Raw genomic sequence first — 19161 nt, 5'->3', positions numbered from 1 at the left:
CACAATTTGGATTGAATGTCAAGTGATTTTTCAAATCTGCAACTCATTGTCAATTTTTTTTTCTTCATTGTGTCTTAATAAATTACTGTGTTCATTTGCATGGAAGTGAAGAAAAATGCATGACATTTCATCTCAACACTAACACTTTTAACTGGCAACTCTGAATGTACTTTACAGCAGTGTAACAAAGTAAAGATCAATGATTTTTCATGAAATATTTGTTATAATTCTCAAGGAGATAGGGAGTTTGTGAAAAAATGCAAATCACTTTACGACTAAACACATTGTTTATTTCAGCTAATTTTAAGAAAATATGCTAAGACACTCTCAAAAAAGGAAGCAATGATTTAGGTTTTCCTTCAAACTCCTTATCTAATCCTGAACCAACAACACATAGTTCAAAGAGCAACTAATTTGAGCAGCTCCAATTTACCCATTTCCTAACAATGCTTAATTTAGTGGAATTTCTGTCCAATTATGTTAATTTGATGTAGTGAAAGACAAACATTCAAAAAGATCATCCTTAATTTATATAGATTGCCAAACTCTGCATTTTCTGAATGACGCCCAGGAACATATTTTCAAAAACAAACAAACAATGCCAGAACCACTATTAGGTCATCTCTAGGCAGAAAGTGACTCAGAGGCTACATTACTCTCTCCCTCAAAGTATACTGTAGGCACTGAAACTACTACCCTGAGTCTGTGCTATCAAATTCCTTAATTTAGAAAGTTTTAAAACCCATCTGTGTGGGAGTATTTCATTTACAGATAGAGATTTGGTTGTTTATACATTTTCATACTTGATTTTTAGGGTGTAATAACTATGTTTTAAAATTCATGGTGGTTTTGAATACTGTTGGATAATTGTGCTAAAATGGCATATCCATTCCTTCTAGGAAACAGAAATTATAGAAAGGTAGTGCTTTTCAGATCTGACATCTTTGAGTCATTGCAGTTTCAGTATAAATGCAATAGGAAAAGTGACATTCATATTTATGATATTTTCTATAAATAAATTAGAATGTACTGGAGGCCTGATATAAAGTGGGATGCCTAAACTTCAGTAAGATCTTGTTTTCAATTCAAAATAAATTTTATTTTTTATTTTTTTTATAATGTCCCTCAATTTCAGATAAGCACCCCTCTAAGGTCCACTCCATTTTTTTAAAGATTTTATTTATTTTATTTGACAGATAGAGATCACAAGTAGGCAGAGAGGCAGGCAGAGAGAGAGGGAAGAGGAAGCAGGCTCCCTGCTAGGCAGAGAGCCCAATGCGGGGCTCAATCCCAGGACCCTTGGATCATGACCTGAGCCAAAGGCAGAGGCTTTAACCCACTGAGCCACCCAGGCGCCCCCAAAATAAATTTTAAATTGAATTATGCACGTCTAAGTTCAGAGACAATAAACATCAACCAACACAATTAATAAGTTCTATTTCTTGAAATTTCGGGAACATTGACAGTCTCATCTCCTGGAAGAACAACAGCTAAAATTTTTGGTCATGGATTCTTGCTAAAATATCACTTTCCCAAAGAAAATTAATGTTATGAATTTTCATTGATTGTTATTGATCATGAAGAATATAACAACCATGATAAAAAGAGTAGGAAAAACATGATATCTCATCTGTAAGGGCATGTGGAAAGTAGGAAATGCTAATATAAATAACTACCATTATGTCCTAAGTTAACATAATATAACGGAACACAAATATTTCATAACAATATTTTCTAGGCTCATTCTGATAACTCTTTTCTACATTCAAATTTAAAGGTTGAGGCATGTGATATATATTACACAAAAGACATCAAGGAATTCGTTAAAAAAAAAAACTCTTAATAAAGGACAAATCCAAAGGAATTTTTTTCTAATTTAATTAACAAATTATGAATCGACTTACCTATTTCATCACAGTGTATCAGGCACCAATAATATTTTTTAATCGTCATACCTGATGCAATAGTTACCATCTTTCAGACATACTGATCAGGAACAAGCAAATAAACAAGAGCACCATAGCTTAAGATCTACCTGCATAACTATAGGACTAATTCAGACAATCTCTTCACCACAACATAGCAATGAATAGAAATCATACATGCTCTGTAATGGACATACAGATGAGATAGAAGGGATGGGTGTTAATATATGCAGAATCTTTATTAATTACATTGTAAAACATAATATGGAAAAACAGAATACAATTTTAGAAATACCCAGGTCACCATCATTGTTTTATTTTTATATGTGTAGGTAAGGAGTTTAATAAACAATCCATGACTATTCAACTTCTTATATTTTGAAAATTTTAGCAAAAGTAACAAACCTAGCAACTAGAAAATTGTATCTATCTGCAAAATACAGCTTTGCCAGTATGGTAGAGGAAAAGCAAAACAAAATAAGTAAGAAAAGTTTAACATTTCACAAGAGTTTTACTTTTATTTTTTTATTTATTATTTTTTATTTCTCATTTATTATTTACTTCTATTTTCTACTTTATTTTAATGAAAATGTCATGACCATAACATAAGAGAAGAATTAAACCAACATGAGAAATTATTTTTTCATAGGTTAAAATAAACTAGCTTGGTGATTAATTCAAAAATTATATTACAAACTTCAGTGTGCTTGCAGTAAGTATCACTGCATAAACAAATGAGTCAGGAGTCATAAACTAATGATGATTCTAAATGTTATTTAGAGAGACATTCTGTTCTTAATATATTTCAAATATTCTACACAAGGCAAAGTGGATCCAAGTAATCTGTAGGCAAAATAAGATTTTAGAGAAGTATATATTTCCAACAGTATTTATAAATTATTACCTTTATGTAAGGCATCATCCTGGACTTTGTGGAAAACACACAAAGGAGTAAGAAGTGGCCGTTCAAGAAACATATACAATATCAAGGTTTAACATGAAGCAGCATGTCTTCTCTAAGTAAAAAAACATTGTACCAACTGACTTTACTGAAACTTTATATTTATTGCTCTTGTTTTAGGTCATAGTGTCCTTCTGCATGCAGGCTGCTAGAACGGACATGATATAGACTGAATAGCTTATAAAGAACAGGAATTTATTTCTCACAGTTCTAGAACTGAGAAGTTCAAGATTAAGGAATGGGCAGATCCAGGGAGAGCCCACTTCCTCATAGATGGCTATATTCTCACTGTAAACGTACATGATGAATGAATCAAGAGAACTCTCTGGGGTCTCCTTTAAAAGGACTGTAATCCCACTTATGACCTAATCACCTCCCAAAGGCCCCTATGTTTTAATACTACCACTTCCAGAGTTAGATTTCATAATATGATTTTGGGAGACATAAACATTCACACCATAGTATATATAAACAAAAAAAGACACAAAACAACAAACAACAAAAATTATTTTAACTACCTATTATTTTCAACTACATAAAATTTTGTTTCTATATAATATTAAATAACTCATTTGAGTGATGCACTTATATCCAATGCATCTGAGTGCAATTAAATTTGCTTACCCAACATATCCAGCAGCATATTTCTTCAGAATATCCCATTCCCCACCTTACGGGATTTACCACAATTAGAAGACAGGGGATAGAGGATAGATAGATAGATGTATACATAAAAACACTTGTACATACACATATGCATATTTTTCCTGTTAATGATACTCATGCAAATAAATTTTAAGCTCAAGGAAACCTGTCTTGTGTGTTACTTAATATCCAGTTTTTAGTCAACATCCAAAAACAAATAATCCAATAAAAACATGGATAGAAGACATGAACAATTGTTTCCCCAAAGAACACATTCAAATGTTCAGTAGATAACATGAAAAGATGTCCATCATCATGTATCATCAGGAAATTGCAAAGCAAAACTAGAAAGACATACCACCTCACACCTGTCAGAATGGCTAAAATCAACACTACAAGAAACAAAAGGTGTTGGAGAGGATGTGAAAAAGTAACACTTGTGGGGGCTGCCTGGGAGGCTCAGTGGGTTAAGCCTCTGCCTTCAGCTCAGGTCATGATCTCAGGGTCCTGGGATCAAGTCCCACATCGGGCTCTCTGCCAGGCATGGAGCCTGCTCCCTCCTCTCTCTCTCTACTTGTGATCTCTCTCTGTCAAATGAATAAAATCTTAAAAAAAAAAGAAAAAATAACAATTGAGAACTGTTGGTGGTGATGCAAACTGATACAGCCATATTTGAAAACAGTATGGAATTTCCATAAAATTTAAAAATAGAAGTCCTTTGTGATCCAACAATCCTGCTGGTGTGTATTTACCCAATGAATATAAGAAAACTTATTCAAAGGGATGCTAGCACCCCTATGTTTATAGCAGCATTATTTGTAAAGCTAAGATATGGAAAGAGCCCAAGTATCCCTCAATTGATGAATAAATAAAGAATAAGTGGTATGTATATACAATGGAATATTATTCTGCCATAAAAAAGACTGAAATCTTGCCATTTGCAAAAACATGGATGGAACTAGACAGTATAATGCTAAAACTGAAATAAGTCAGTCAGAGAAAGACAAATACCTTTACTCATATATGGAATAAAAGAAACAAAAGAAACAAGCAAAGGGGAAAATAACAAGACATAGAAAGAGAAACAAAGCAAGAAACAGACATTTCATTACAGAGAACAAACTGATGGTTACTTGAGGGGATCTTAAAGGAGTGATGGATTAAATAAGTGATGGGGGTTAATTAGAGCACTTGTCATGATGAGCACTGAGTGCTATATGTTATATTGTACACATGAAAATAATACAACCATATATGTTAACTAACTGGATTTCAAATGAAAACTTTTTTAAAATCCCAGTTTTAGCTCACATTCTGGCTTACAAAAGGGATTTAGTCCGGAATTTGGAGATTAGTTAATGAACAAATAAGGAGTGAACAGGCAGTTGTTAGATAAAATTACTATCCTTTCTGGCATGATCTTATACCTTTTATCTAGAATTATTTTTAGCACTTAGACTCTTCCTATTTTATTTTGCGTCATTAAACAAAAATTTCCTCAAAAGACCTTAGACTCCATCCAATTTGAGCAACAGTGTGAGAGAGGAAATGGTGTCCAGGAGGAAAAAAAAAAAAGATGAAACTACTTTTGTTTACTAGTGAATGCATAGTTCTTCCACAGAAGAAGCTCTAAATGGTCATGGCTCCAGCTTTATATGTGTTCACTCATATGTTCAGAAGTAGGTAACACTATCAAAAAATATAAAGCATCTGAGATTATTTTCTCTTATTTGAAAGCTGGTGTATGAGTCTGCGTGGTTTCTTGGGTGTTGATAGAAGACGCAGACTCATGGTTCAGAAATAATATAGCTTATTATTCACGGCAATAGAGGTAGCCAGAATACTAACAGTATTTGTGTGTGTGTGTGTGTGTGTGTTTGTGTGTGTGTGTGTGTGTGTGTGTGTGTGTAGGGGTGGGAGTTATATATCAGTTCTGAGCCTCAGTTCCCACAAGAAGAATCAAAAAAGAGGCAGATAATATTTGCAAACACAACAGGTTAAGTTAAAAAAAAAGATACCTTTCTGTCTTCCAAGTCTATTCAATGCAACCATCTTCAAAGGATGGTCTAGAACAAATAATAAATGCAGAAATGTAAGCAACCAATTGAAAAGTGTCTCCCAAGAAACACACTTTGAGAGTCTTCATTTGACAAAAATAGTATAAGATATTACATGGATCAGGTGCATTGAATACTGGAAGGTTAAAATTACAAGGGACCAAATATTTTTAATCAGTTCTGGCATCCAGTAGAGTTCAAATAGGTTTTATAAGATTGAGGAAAGAAGCCATCAAAACCTGGGCCCAGTGGCGCCTGGGTAGCTCAGTGGGTTAAGCCTCTGCCTTTGGCTAGGCCATGATCTCAGGGTCCTGGGATCGAGCTCTGCATCAGGCTCTCTGTTCAGCAGGGAGCCTGCTTTCCCCTCTCTCTCTGCCTCTCTGCCTACTTGTGGTCTCTGACTGTCAAATAAATAAATAAAATCTTAAAACAAAACAAAACAAAAAACCTGGGCCCAAATTTCCCAAAAGTATGATTCTGATTCTAGTCTCTATAATGTTATCCCTTGAAGACAATGTCTCTAATTGAGTTGAATTAGTTTACTAAAGAGCATACCCCCATTTGTTGTAGGAGACGAACAATATGCAAGAGGCAAAATGCCACATGGAAGCCACCTGGTCTTCAGTGGAATATAGAATCAGTTCTTTTGGGATGAATTTGTTCCACATTTGACTTCCCACTTAAGAGAAAATAAGAGTGCCTTCTAATAGATTTTAAATAGGAAATGACAACGGAAGCTTATACAAGATTATAAAATGGGAAATTTCATTTAGATAAGCAATAATTTCAAAGTCATCTTCTTAATATGACAGACTCTTCACATAATCATAATTTTATTTTGGTATTATATGGTAATTTCAAATATAGTAAATATAAAGAATTTACCTCTGTAATTATAGCGAGTCTGGTCGTAGTTTAATGGCAACAAAATTTCAATTTAGAAGTATGGTCTACCAATTATTAATACATTTGGAAATGGTGTGTCATCTTCACTCCACTTTTCTCACTAAAACAGTGAGCCAAAAAAAGTAGGTCCAAGCTGTTTACTATGGTCAAAATGGGTTGCTTTTGCACTTGGTAAACAAGCAGTCATATTTTGGAAGAAGAAAATGAAGCTATTAATATTTTCAACTTATTTTCAGAAAAGGAAAGAAAGGATAATCTAAGCTAAAGCCAAAATCTTACACAAGGTGGCAGGAGAATGATCTTTTCCCAGATAAAGGGTTTTTCAACTTAGCCATGTTAGGAGGAAGAAGAGATGAGACATTGTGGACTTGACTAACGTTTGTACACTGTTCAAAAAGTTTTCAAAATAATGTGTATTATTTTTCTTCTTTTAGTTGAGACAAAACAAACAAACAAACAAAAACCACTAATGAGCTTACTCTTAAAAGGAGGTAAACAAGAAACTAGCAAAGATTGAGTGTTAGGAATTGTCCCCCTCCTTTTTTTTTTTTAATTATGTTATGTTGGTTACCATACAATACATCATTAGTTTTTGAAGTAGTGTTCCATGATTCATTGTTTGTGTAAAAGACCCAGTGCCCCATGCAATATGTGCCCTCCTTAATACCCATCACCAGGCTCACCCATCCCCACATCCTTCTCATCTTTAAAACCCTCAGTTTGTTTCTTGGATTCCATAATTTTTCATGTTTCATTTCCCCCTCCAATCCCCCCACTTCATTTTTCCTTTCCTTCTCCTAATGTCCTCCATGCTATTCCTTAGGTTCCACAAATAAGTGAAACCATATGATGATTGACTTTCTCTGCTTGACTTATTTCACTTAACATAATCTCCTCCAGTCCCATCCATGTTGATGCAAAAGTTGGGTATTCATCCTTTCTGATGGCTGAGTGATATTCCATTGTATCCATAGATCACATCTTCTTTATCCGTTTCTTTGTGGAAGAGGATCTTGGCTCTTTCAACAGAATGGCTATTGTGGACATTGCTGCTATGAACACTGGGGTGCATATGGCCCTTCTTTCCAGTAAAATAGAGCTAGCCTATGACCCAGCGATTGCACTACTGAGTATTGACCTCAAAGATACAGATGTAGTGAAAAGAATTAGGTATTGTTAAAGCACAAATGCAGGGGATAGAAGTTATGGTACAGAAGAGGGAAGGGCAACCATATGGCAGAGTAGAATAAAGTAGCTCAGGAAGAAATAAGTCATATCCAGATATTGTAAGGCATGTGGGGTTGGCAGGGAGAGCATGAGAAATCATGAGAGAAGAGAGAGAAAATGGACCAGGCAGGAGAGGTTTATAACATTTTAACATCTAAGGTAAACATATGCAAAGGAGAATAGGGAAAGAAATAAAAGTTTTATAAGGCTCAATACATAAGGAATAACGTGGAGGACACTGGGAGATGGAGAGAAGTGTGCTGGGGGAAATCGGAGGGAGAGACAAACCATGAGAGACTGTGGACTCTGAGAAACAAACTGAGGGTTTTGATGAGGAGGGTGGCAGGTGGTTGGGTGAGCCCAGTGGTGGGTATTAAGGAGGGAATTTATTACATGAAGCACTGGGTGTGGTGCATAAACAATGAATTTTGGATCACTGAAAATAAATTGAATGAAAAAAAAAAGACTGACTACAGACATGGACCTCAGTGTAACACACATATGGAACTCAATGTAATACCAGCCACTTCCCACCGACACACACAGACTATGATAATAATAAATAATTATGCAATTAATAAAATTGCCTGCCAAATTTTTCCTCTTTTTTATTTTTATGATTATTATTTTTATTTTATTTTTAAAGTTTTTATTTAAATTCCAGTTAGTTAAAATAAGGTTAATATTAGTTTCAGGTGTACAATATAGTGATCAACACTGCCATACAGTGGCTTAAATAAAAAAAGGAAAAAAAAATTTTAAAGATTTTATTTTTAAAAACCTCTACACCCAAGGTGGATTTCAAACGTATAACCCCAAGATCAAGAGTTACATATTTTACTGACTGATACAGCCAGGCACCCCAACAAATAAAAATTTTATAAAATTGTTGAGTTTGTGGGAGTCTCATTTGCTCAGTCAGTTAAGTGTCTGCCTTTGGCTCAGTTCATGATCTCAAGAGTCCTGGGATCGAGCCCCATATTGCTCATTCTCTCTCTCTCTCTCTCTCTCTCTGGCTTTTGCTCTTAAATAAATAAATAAATAAATTTCAAAAAAATTGTTGAGTTTGTTTAACTAGTTTTAACCTAGTAGACAGAGATGAAGATAAAGTATGATACAATTTTTCATACAAGTATGAAAAATACAACTTACACGTTTTAAAAATAAAATGTGCAATGCAAGTTACATCACTTCTTTTATCACCACACTGGGACTTTCCCTACTGTGTTGTTGTAATGTAAGGACCTATTTTATATTTTTATATTTTAGCAAGAGGCTTTCATTGAGGTTAACCCTTAAACTGTCCTTGCTCCCCTTCCCCCAGGGGATTCACTTAAAAACAAGTCCTGGAAATCAGCTCCAGGTAACAAAGCCCATATACAAGAGTGGGTCAGGCCAGGTGGAGACATCAATCAGCGGGAGGGGGGGCGGTGTTTGCATATTGTCTCCCTAGATACTAAGGAGTATGCCCCACTCCTCCGCCCTCTGGGAACCGTTTTGGCACCAATCCTAATCAAGGTGTAATAGGCTGGGTCAAATGTCTATACTAGGGTCAATTGGTCAAATGTCTATACTAGGGTCAATTGGTCACCTAGCCTCACTGTGGAGTTTCCTGTGTGTGTTAAAATCTCATTGGTCACCTGTGCGTGGCCAGGCCTGACTGCATGGCCTTTGCCCTTAAAAGCTAGACTGTGAAACAGGGAAGGGTTGCCTTCTCTCATAAGAGGTGTGGCCCCGAACGTTCAGTTAGATTCTTGATGCTTGGCATGAAATAAAGCTTTGCTTGACCTTCGCTTTACATCAGTCTCGCTCCTTTAATCATAGACACATTATTGGGGCATAACAGTATTAATCTTATAGTTATAAGTCCACAATGCATCCATCATCCATTCTACCCCTTAACATTCCCCTTTGGACAGACCCATGATCTAGAACAAGCCTTATTTTATAGTGCCTTGTAGGAGATTTTTGCTGCTGCCTAAATTGCCTACTTTCCTCTCACCATTACCACGGAAATTGGGTCCACTGAAACAAAGGGGCAGTGTAAGAAATTAACAACTTCCATAAATTGATTTAAATAACAAAGTATAAGATAGTGATACCTTTTTTTCTGCCACATAACCAATTCTTGCAAGAATAAGGTCATATAAGAGAATTTACAACACATGCTAGCATTATCCTACTAGTAGGACCCAGGTCATTTGTATGTTTCTCTGTCTCTGAGAAATGTAGTTATTTACATGACTGAAACCTACAAATTGTTTGATATGACTACTAATATCACCTACATTATTTTAAAGCCTGTTTAAGGCTTCTGAAATACATAGGTTTTGTAAACACTTATTAAGCATCTTGTATATATCAAACACTTTAAAAATCTCTGCTTTAAAAACAAAACAAAAAACCTCTACCTCAATGGAACTTTGAGTCTGAAAAAGATACAGGCAATATACAAGGGAACAGATAGAATAATTACATATTTGATTATATACTCCGAGGATGTCACATTAAATTGATATGAAAATGATGAGAAGGATCTGGATTTCTTGTCAAAATTTTTTGCCTTAAAAAGAAATTGATATTTAGGGAAAGTTGTTACTGAAAGAGGTCCTGTGTCAACTAAAAATGTTAAACCATGATCTGAATAAATTTTCCAGTTGTGATCATTGCGTTGTTTAGCTGTTTTATATTAAGACTGAATTTAGTAATTCAGTCTCAGGTTCCAGTAAGTCTTTTTTTTAAATGATTTTATTTATTTATTAGAGAGAGAGAGGGAGGGGCAGAGGGAGAGGAAGAACCAGACTCCTTGCTGAGCAGGCAGCTGATGCAGGACTGGATCCTAGTACCCTGGCATCATGACCTAATCTGAAGGAAGACACTTAACCAACTGAGCCATGTAAATTTCTTAAAGGTAAAAAAGTTTATACTTCTAGTAGTTCCACAGACATTTCTAAGATCCATAAGAAAGCATGTACTGATGTAAAATGCCAGCAAATCAAATTATTTAAAAAAGAAAGAAAGAAAGAAAAGATATATCTGGATAAAGAGAAAAACAGAAAATCTAATAATACATTGAATTATTAGAGCAAAGAGTGGAGGAAGAGAAAATAAATATGAAATAGAGATTTCCACTAAAAGAAAAAAATTGAATAAGGCAGGAGATTTAGAAAATTATTATGACAGACGAGAAAAAATAAAATAGGAATTTTTAGAAAATAACAATGAATGAAAAGGTAAATTGTTCCTACCTCTATAATATTAGCTGTTTGTTGTTGTTGTTGTTGCTAATTTACCTATTTAAGCTAATAAACAAAGAAAGGTTTCATTTAGGGATAAGGTTTCTATATATATATATTTTTTTTCCATTTAGGGTAAGATATATATATGTATATAGACATATATATATACATATAATATGTATATATATATATATATATTAATTTTGATTGTTAGAAAATGTGTCACAGAAAGTGTTTATACTTTAAGATACAGATGCAAAATGTAACGAACTACATTGTTTGAACGTCTAATTTGTAAATGCTGTTAGAGGAAACTTGGTGGAAATGTCCTTATGTGGTTGTGTTTCTGGAACTAAGTATATTTATTAATAAGGAATAGTTTGAAATTATGAAATGACCAGGAGTGGACAATTTTCCTAATCCTATCATCTCTTTGCAGCCCTTGTATTAGACCCCTTCAGGAAAATCAGCTTTATTTATCTAATTAAATTTTATATTAATGTGCTTTTGACTTTTGGGCTTTCTCTTCCTTCTGTTCTTTTTTTCCTCTAAATTACATGTTTGTGTTTAAGAGCTACTATCAATTCTTTGATATGAATTCTCAACATCAATTTACTAACTCCAGAGATGAAGCAGCATCAATATTTAGAAGCGAAGAATACAAAGCCTTGGGCATCTGGATGGCTCAGTCAGTGAAGCATCTGCCTTCGACTCAGGTGGTGATCCCAGGGTCGTGGGATGGAACCCCAGGTTGAACTTTCTGCTCAGCTGGGAGCCTACTTCTCCCTCTCCCTCTGCCTGCAACTCCCTTTGCTTGCGTTCTCCCTCTCTTTGTCAACTAAATAAAATAAAGTAAAATAAAATAATGTAAATAATACATTTATTTATTTATTAAAATGCAATTATTACACAATACATAATGTATTGCATAATTAAAATAACGATTAAATAATTTATTGAATATTTATATTAAATATATCAATTTAATTAAATAAATATTTTTTAGAATTTTAAATATTTCAAATTTAGATTGTTAAATATTAAATCATTAATTTAATAAATAAATATCTAAACATAATTAAATAAAATAATTTATTTATTAAAATGAATAAAATAATGTTGTCATTATCTGAGCATGTATTTTTAAATAGTCTAAAAAAACCATCTAATAAAGTCTAAATACATTGAGTTCAGATATTTATACAAGTTAACCCAGACACTCACCCCTCAGACAGTTTCAAAACATTTGTTTTTATCTACTACTCAAAATATGGTTGTAATCTATTTATTTATAAGTTTGACATAGCAAGGAAACTTGGAGGAAAAGGAGACATTTGCTTTTAATATTTGAAAATTATTTTGTTGATTTAAAAAAAAAAAAACCTTAACACATGAGCATTTCTTCTTAAATAACACTGTGAAGTTTCTGAGTCGCATTCTATTAAAAGTGCTGATAAAATGGCCTCAGTTACTCATTTAAATTATCAGCTGAATGGGTAACAAATGAAGTAGAGAGCTTTTTAATTATTTATGAATGTATTGCTTGTGGATGGAGTGCCACATAGAGTTACCTCTCTTTTTGGCTTTGCTTTGTGAGCAGCAGTGGAATCTATGAATGAGATTAAACATAAGGACATTCACAGAAATTCTTAATGAACTTCTGGGGAAGGGCAATAAGTGCAAGGAAAAAACTGCAGCAAGACTAATTACAAATTTCAAGTGGTCATCGCTTAATTATAGAAGCTTTTAAGTTCAAGTAATATATATATTTTATGAGCCTACCATATTGTATTAATTACCACAAACTGCACTTTTGAACACTTATCTTTTTACATATTTCTTATTCTTAGTACTTAAAATTACCCTTATGATTGATAAGTAAATCGATTTTACTGACAATGCATTTATTTACATAAATAAATAATGCTGTTTATATATATAAAAACAATTGAATATGTGTATGTGTTCAATGAAATTTTTTTTTTAAAATTAACATCTTAATTCTACCACATTGGTTCCAAATAGATATAGACTTTATAGATTCATCAAATATTTTATTCTCAAATTTATATCTCCTTTGTGAAGTAAATGAAACTCTAGATATTAAATATAATCCTATCACATGTAACAGTTACTAGTGCATCCCAGGGCATACATAGGTCAGGTCCTACTCAAGGCATCACGGGTAACTGGATTTAACTTTCTATCCTAGGAGTCTTCTGTATATTTCTGTGGCTTTTATACTACAATCAGGAGGAAGAATTCCTTTGCTAAAAGCTTCCAAATCACTATGTGAGTAGATTATTTGTAGACTAGTGATATAATATTATAGTTTAATATGTAAAGCATGATAAAATAAAATGCTATTGCCATATTTAATTTGTTCAGTAAAGCATTCATTTAGTTATCAAGCATTCATTTGCTTTTTTTTTAAAGATTTTGTTTATTTATTTGACAGACAGAGATCACAAGTAGACAGAGAGGCAGGCAGAGAGAAAGGAAGGGAAGCAGGGTCCCTGCTGAGCAGAGAGCCTGATGTGGGGCTCTATCCCAGGACTCTGGGATCATGACCTGAGCAGAAGGCAGAGGCTTTAACGCACTGAGCCACCCAAGAGCCGCAAGCATTCATTTTCTTTATACAGAAGAGATAGAACAATATTATATAGTAGAAAATACAGTAAATAATCTAGAAACCTTGATCATTTTGTTTTGGCAATTTTAGAACATAAAATTAGCTAAAGCTCAAGTGCAAGTTATATTTGTATCATAGGAAGAAAAGTTACTTAAAAGTTTGTTTATTACCATATTTTAACACTTCAACAAAATGATAACGAGTCAAAAATTAATGAATATATGAAGTATACAATAAAAACAATAATCTTGAGTGTATGTGACTCACTGTAGGTATTGATAGGCTAGAAACCAAAGGGAAAGTATCTATAGGGTTTGTTCAGTTCCATGCTCATCAGATTAATAGGCTTTCTCATATTGCTTCCTTCACCACATTAATTTGTCTAATGAAGTTTTCAAGAGTTAGAGACAGTGATAGGTTCATGGCTGGAGAGAAGGTACAGAATCAAAGATAGTTCAGCAGTGCTTATTATTTAAGAGAAAGACAGCATGGGAGGTGAGGGGGGGAAAGAAAGGGATAAGAAGAGAGAATCTTAAGCAACTTCCTTGCCTAGCACAGAGCCTATAGGGGCTTCATCTCATCGCCTAGAGATAACAACCTGAGCTGAAATCAAGAGTCAGATGCTTATCTAATTGAGTCACCCAAGTGCACCATTTTTTTTCCTGTATCTTTATTCTCATCTCTTTCTGTAACTGAGTTTCCCTTCAAAATCAGGACTTGCATACACAACCTAAATAATTATTTTGGAATTTGATCACGTGGAAGAGGAGAGAATGAGAAGAGCTAAGTGGTCCAGGAGAAACATATATGAGTTCAGACTGAGTGGATTATGATTTTGGACAACTGAGCATCAATCCTAATGCACAGAATACATCTCAGAATTCTTTTCCTGATACAAGAAAGAATCTGTTTAACCCACTGGCTTCTGCATCCTATCCACAGTGGTTAAAATTCATCCCAGAAGTAATTAATGCCCCTGACTTTTCTATTACTGGGCATGAGAGAGGAGCTGAGTGGGCTTGGTCAGTGTCCCACCTAATGAAAGGCAGAGCAGATTCAGGCCAAAAAAAAAAAATTATTAGTTCTTTCCAAATTAGATTTAATGGGATTCTATTTTTCATTCCTGAATTCATTTTACATTTTATATTTTATCGATTTTTCTAAGCTTTGGCCAATATTCACTGCATTTTTGAATAGCTTTTATCTATTATTGTAAATCATTTTTCTGCTACATTTGTTTAGTCATGGTTATCCATTTCTTCTTCCAAGTTTTTCAGATATGTGATATCAATTTCCAAATAAATTATTTAAAATGTTTATTTTTTATACTAAACTTCTATGAAAAACATTGATATATGTATTATGGCATATTGTTCCCCTTTCAACTTATTTTTTAAAATGTGAATGTTCCTTGGCAAATATATATTGTTTCTTTTTATGTTTATGTAGATTCTTCATAATTTTCCCACGTTCATTGGCTTATGGTTTATATTTTTTAATAATTTTCCAACTGCCAATTAATAGATTTTTTTCCATTACCTTGTCTAAGTTGCTATTGCCATTATAAGTAAAAAGCATCTGGAAATCTATATCCCTGTCCAGTTTCCTCAGATCACTCATTATTTTCAGGATCTAGTTGGATTTTCTTACAGGTTCCAGGTGGACAAGCTTTTGAACTGGTGCTAATTATTATTTCCGTTTCTGGCTTCCTGCATTTACCAGCTTAGGGATCATTTTTAACAATTATGATGAAATGAGGCATCATATTCTTATTCTCAACTTCATTAATAATGATTTTAGTGTAACATGTCCTACAAGATAATAATAGATACATGTAAAATAATTTCATTGACCAAAAAAGTGGTGGAAAATGTAAATAAAACACAGTGGCAACCAACTAGTCATTTCAAGTTGAGCTATTTTTTCCCCCTTTATCTCCCTCCCTCTTTAATTTCCTGTAGCACATTCCTACAAAGTATTTTAAGGTGTTTTAAATGCACATACATAGAGATCATCATGGAGTCTAACTCTAAAAATTTCTTGTCAGTTTTAAATATTTTAAGTATTGTTCATTCCTATGTCAGTTGTCTATTAACTTTTTCTCCACACTGCACTTAATTGCAAGGAAATATTTAATTTTAATATAAATTAATTAATCACTTTAATAAATATTTTTACCTTATGGATTAATCTTTGATGCTTATTTCTTAATTTTTTTAACTTTTAATATTTTATTTATTGAGAGAGAGAGAGAGAGAACAAGTGCCAGCAGGGGAAGCTGCAGAGGGAGAGGGAAAAGAAGAAGCATGTTCCCCACCAAGCAGGGAGTCAAGCTCAGTCTCAGGGCCTTGGGATCATGATCTGAGGTGAAGGCAGAGGCTTAGCTGACTGAGCCACTGAGTCTAATTGTTATCTTTGATATTTAAGGAAATACTTTATCATCTCTAATTGATCCCCTATGTCACAAATACAGTTTTCTCTATGGTGCTATTAATTTTATTGTCTTCAAATTAGACTCTTTTTCTAGAAGCATTTTTAATCAGTCTCTTAGGTCTATAATTTAGTTTTTATACATTTCATTTAGTATTTTATTTTATCTTCATCATCTCTGAGTATTTCTAGCCAGTACTCATTGGTCAAATCTTTCTTATTAATCTATTCCAAAAATTTGTTTGTTTCTATAAGATTTTGTTATTACTGCTGTCGTTCTTAGGTTTTGCCTTTATATTCTTTTTGTTTTGATTTGTTGTTTTATGCTTTGGTGTTTTTGTTGTATTGTTTTGTTTTTCTTTTGAATTAATACAATTAAACCTTTAGATTTCCTTCATACCTTTAATTATTGTCACTTGTTTTCACAAATGATATTACCATAGTACAGTAATTCTAAATATTTCTGAATTAGCTGTATTATTTCTTTTTAGGTATAAAGTTAACTTCCAGTTACATGGACTTAATATTTTGGTCATTCTATTCTAGTTTTATTGCCTTATCATTGGAAAATATAGCCTGATACTTAACTCTAGGGAATGATGTGGGAGAGCTAGGTTCTTGTCTCTTGGAGTCAAAGAAGGAATCTCGTGGGCAATGGAGAGTGAGTAAGTGACAGAAGTTTATCAAGTGAATATATAGAAAAAGCTCTCACAACTAAGAGGGGTCCCCACACAGTTAACAATGAGTGCCTTCAGGGTTTATTTTTTATAAAAAGGTAACCAGGCAACTTTAATCCTTTTAACATCTCTATCAATAACTACTGCAATGGCTTACCTCCTTTTTAGGGTCTGATTATTCTTTTTTGGTTACAGGTGTTTTTCATAGAGACACCCACACCACATGACCCACCCCATACACCTAGGGCAGGGTGGTCCTCCATCCCACAGGCCTAGATCAGGGTGCTCTTCCCTGGGGTAGGGTGGCCCAATTTATCACTTTACTCTGGTTTTCCCACACCACATTTTGGGGATTTCTGAGAGCCTGTTCACAAAGTTCCCTATGGATCTCTTCCTCCCTAGCCCCACCTGTCCGTTACTCATTTTGAGAGTTGATATTACCAAAGTACTGTAATTCTAAAAATTTCTGAATTAGCTGTATTATTTCTTTTTAGGTATGAAGTTAACTTCCAATTATATGAATTTAATATTTTGGTCATTGTTTTCTAATTTTATTGCCTCATTCTTGGAAAATATAACCTGATATTTAACTCTAGGAATTTATTGGCATATACTTCTGACCTAAATAATGGCCTGTTTGTGTAAATGTTCAACTTATGCTTATATACTTACTGAAGACTATTGTTTTGGGGTCAGGATGGCTACATTTATTAATAGATCAGGACTATTAGATTCTCTAAATTTTGATGTCTCTTAATTTAATCTAATTAAATTATCAGTTAATGAAAGAAGTTAAATTTTTTATGTACTACTGCATCTAAACTTATCAAAGTCTTTTGCTATTTTTTTAAAAGATTTTATTTATTTATTTATTTGACAGAGTGATTACAAGTAGGCAGAGAGGCAGGCAGAGAGAGAGAGAGGAGGAAGCAGGCTCCCTGCTGAGCGGAGAGCCCCATGCGGGACTCGATCCCAGGATCCTGAGATCATGACCTGAGCCAAAGGCAGCGGCTTAACCCACTGAGCCACCCAGGCGCCCCCAAAGTCTTTTGTATTATTAGACAAGTATGTCATCCTGTTTTTATACCAAGTCTTACATTAAAAAAATCATACTATCTGAAATATTTATTATTATTATTATTATTATTTTTAAAGATTTTATTCATTGGGGTATCTGAGTGGCTCAGTCAGTTAAGTGTCTACCTATAGCTCAGGTCATAATACCCGAGTCCTGGGATAGAGCCCCACAGGGGGTTCCCTGCTCAGTGGGGTGCTTCTCCCTCTCCCTCTGTTATTCCCCCTCCTGTGTGCATGATTTTCTTTTCTCACTCTCTCTCAAATAAATAAGTAAAATTTAAAGATTATCTCTCTCAAATAAATAAGTCAAAATTTTTTTCTCAATGGGAGGGAGAAGCAGACTCTCCACTGAGCAGGGAGCCTGATGCAGGGCTCAATACCAGGACCCTGGGATCATCACCTGAGCTGAAGGCAGACACTTGAACCGACTAAGTCACCCAGGCACTCCAGTTGTTTATTTATTTATTTATTTTTATTATGCATAAGTTTTATCTCTCTTTTCTTCAAGTCTTTTTTTCAATCTTTTTACTTTTTTCATAAAACTGAATTATTTCAAGATGACTTGGTCATCCTCTTTTCCCCCACCCCATAGGTCATAGAGTACATTTTAACTGTTAAAATAATATTAGTATTTAAGTGCTGCCTACACAAATTAAGGAAAATTATCTGTGGTCTGTATTCCTGAAAATATTTTTTTTTATTATGCCTTCCTATTCCAATGACATTTTATAAGGATCTAAATGTTTACATTTGTGATTATTTTTTTCAAGATAATAAAGCTATTACCTCATTCTTTTTTATATCTGATGTTATTTAAAAAATTTCTGTCAGTCTGATTCTTGTTTCTTTATTAATGAATTATTTTTTTTTCTCTCTAACACTTATGATTTTGTTTTTTTTTTTTTGTCTTTGATATGTATGCCCTAGTTTGGGATTCATAGTGTCAACTATAGTTATGAATATTTTCTTTCTTTTCTTGTATGTAAGTTTTAATCCAGTGTCTTGACTATTTTATGCTTGAGAAATAGATGTACATTAATATTCAAATATTTCCTTCCTTTTTCTTCTTTCATTTAAAAAAAGTCATTTATTTTATTTTATTTAAAAAAATATTTATTTATTTATTTGGAGTAGAGAGAAAGGGTCATGAAGAGTGGCTGATTATATACTTTCAATTTGGGAGGAGCTGAGGGATAGCACAAGCCTCCAAGGTATTTTATAAACAAGGTTTCCAGGACCTCTAGGGGGCTAGCTATTGTTAGGGAAAGGTCATTTATTACTATTTGGTAAAAACTCAGGGAAGAGACTCTTCTGATGTGTATCAGTGGGTATATGCTTGGGAGATGATTGCCAATGTATATCTTGAGGGCAGGGGTGGGGAGTAG

The sequence above is a fragment of the Mustela nivalis genome (genome assembly GCF_964662115.1).
Source record: "Mustela nivalis genome assembly, contig: HAP1_SCAFFOLD_496, whole genome shotgun sequence".
Lineage (NCBI taxonomy): Eukaryota > Metazoa > Chordata > Mammalia > Carnivora > Mustelidae > Mustela > Mustela nivalis.
This window is presented reverse-complemented; position numbering follows the sequence as displayed.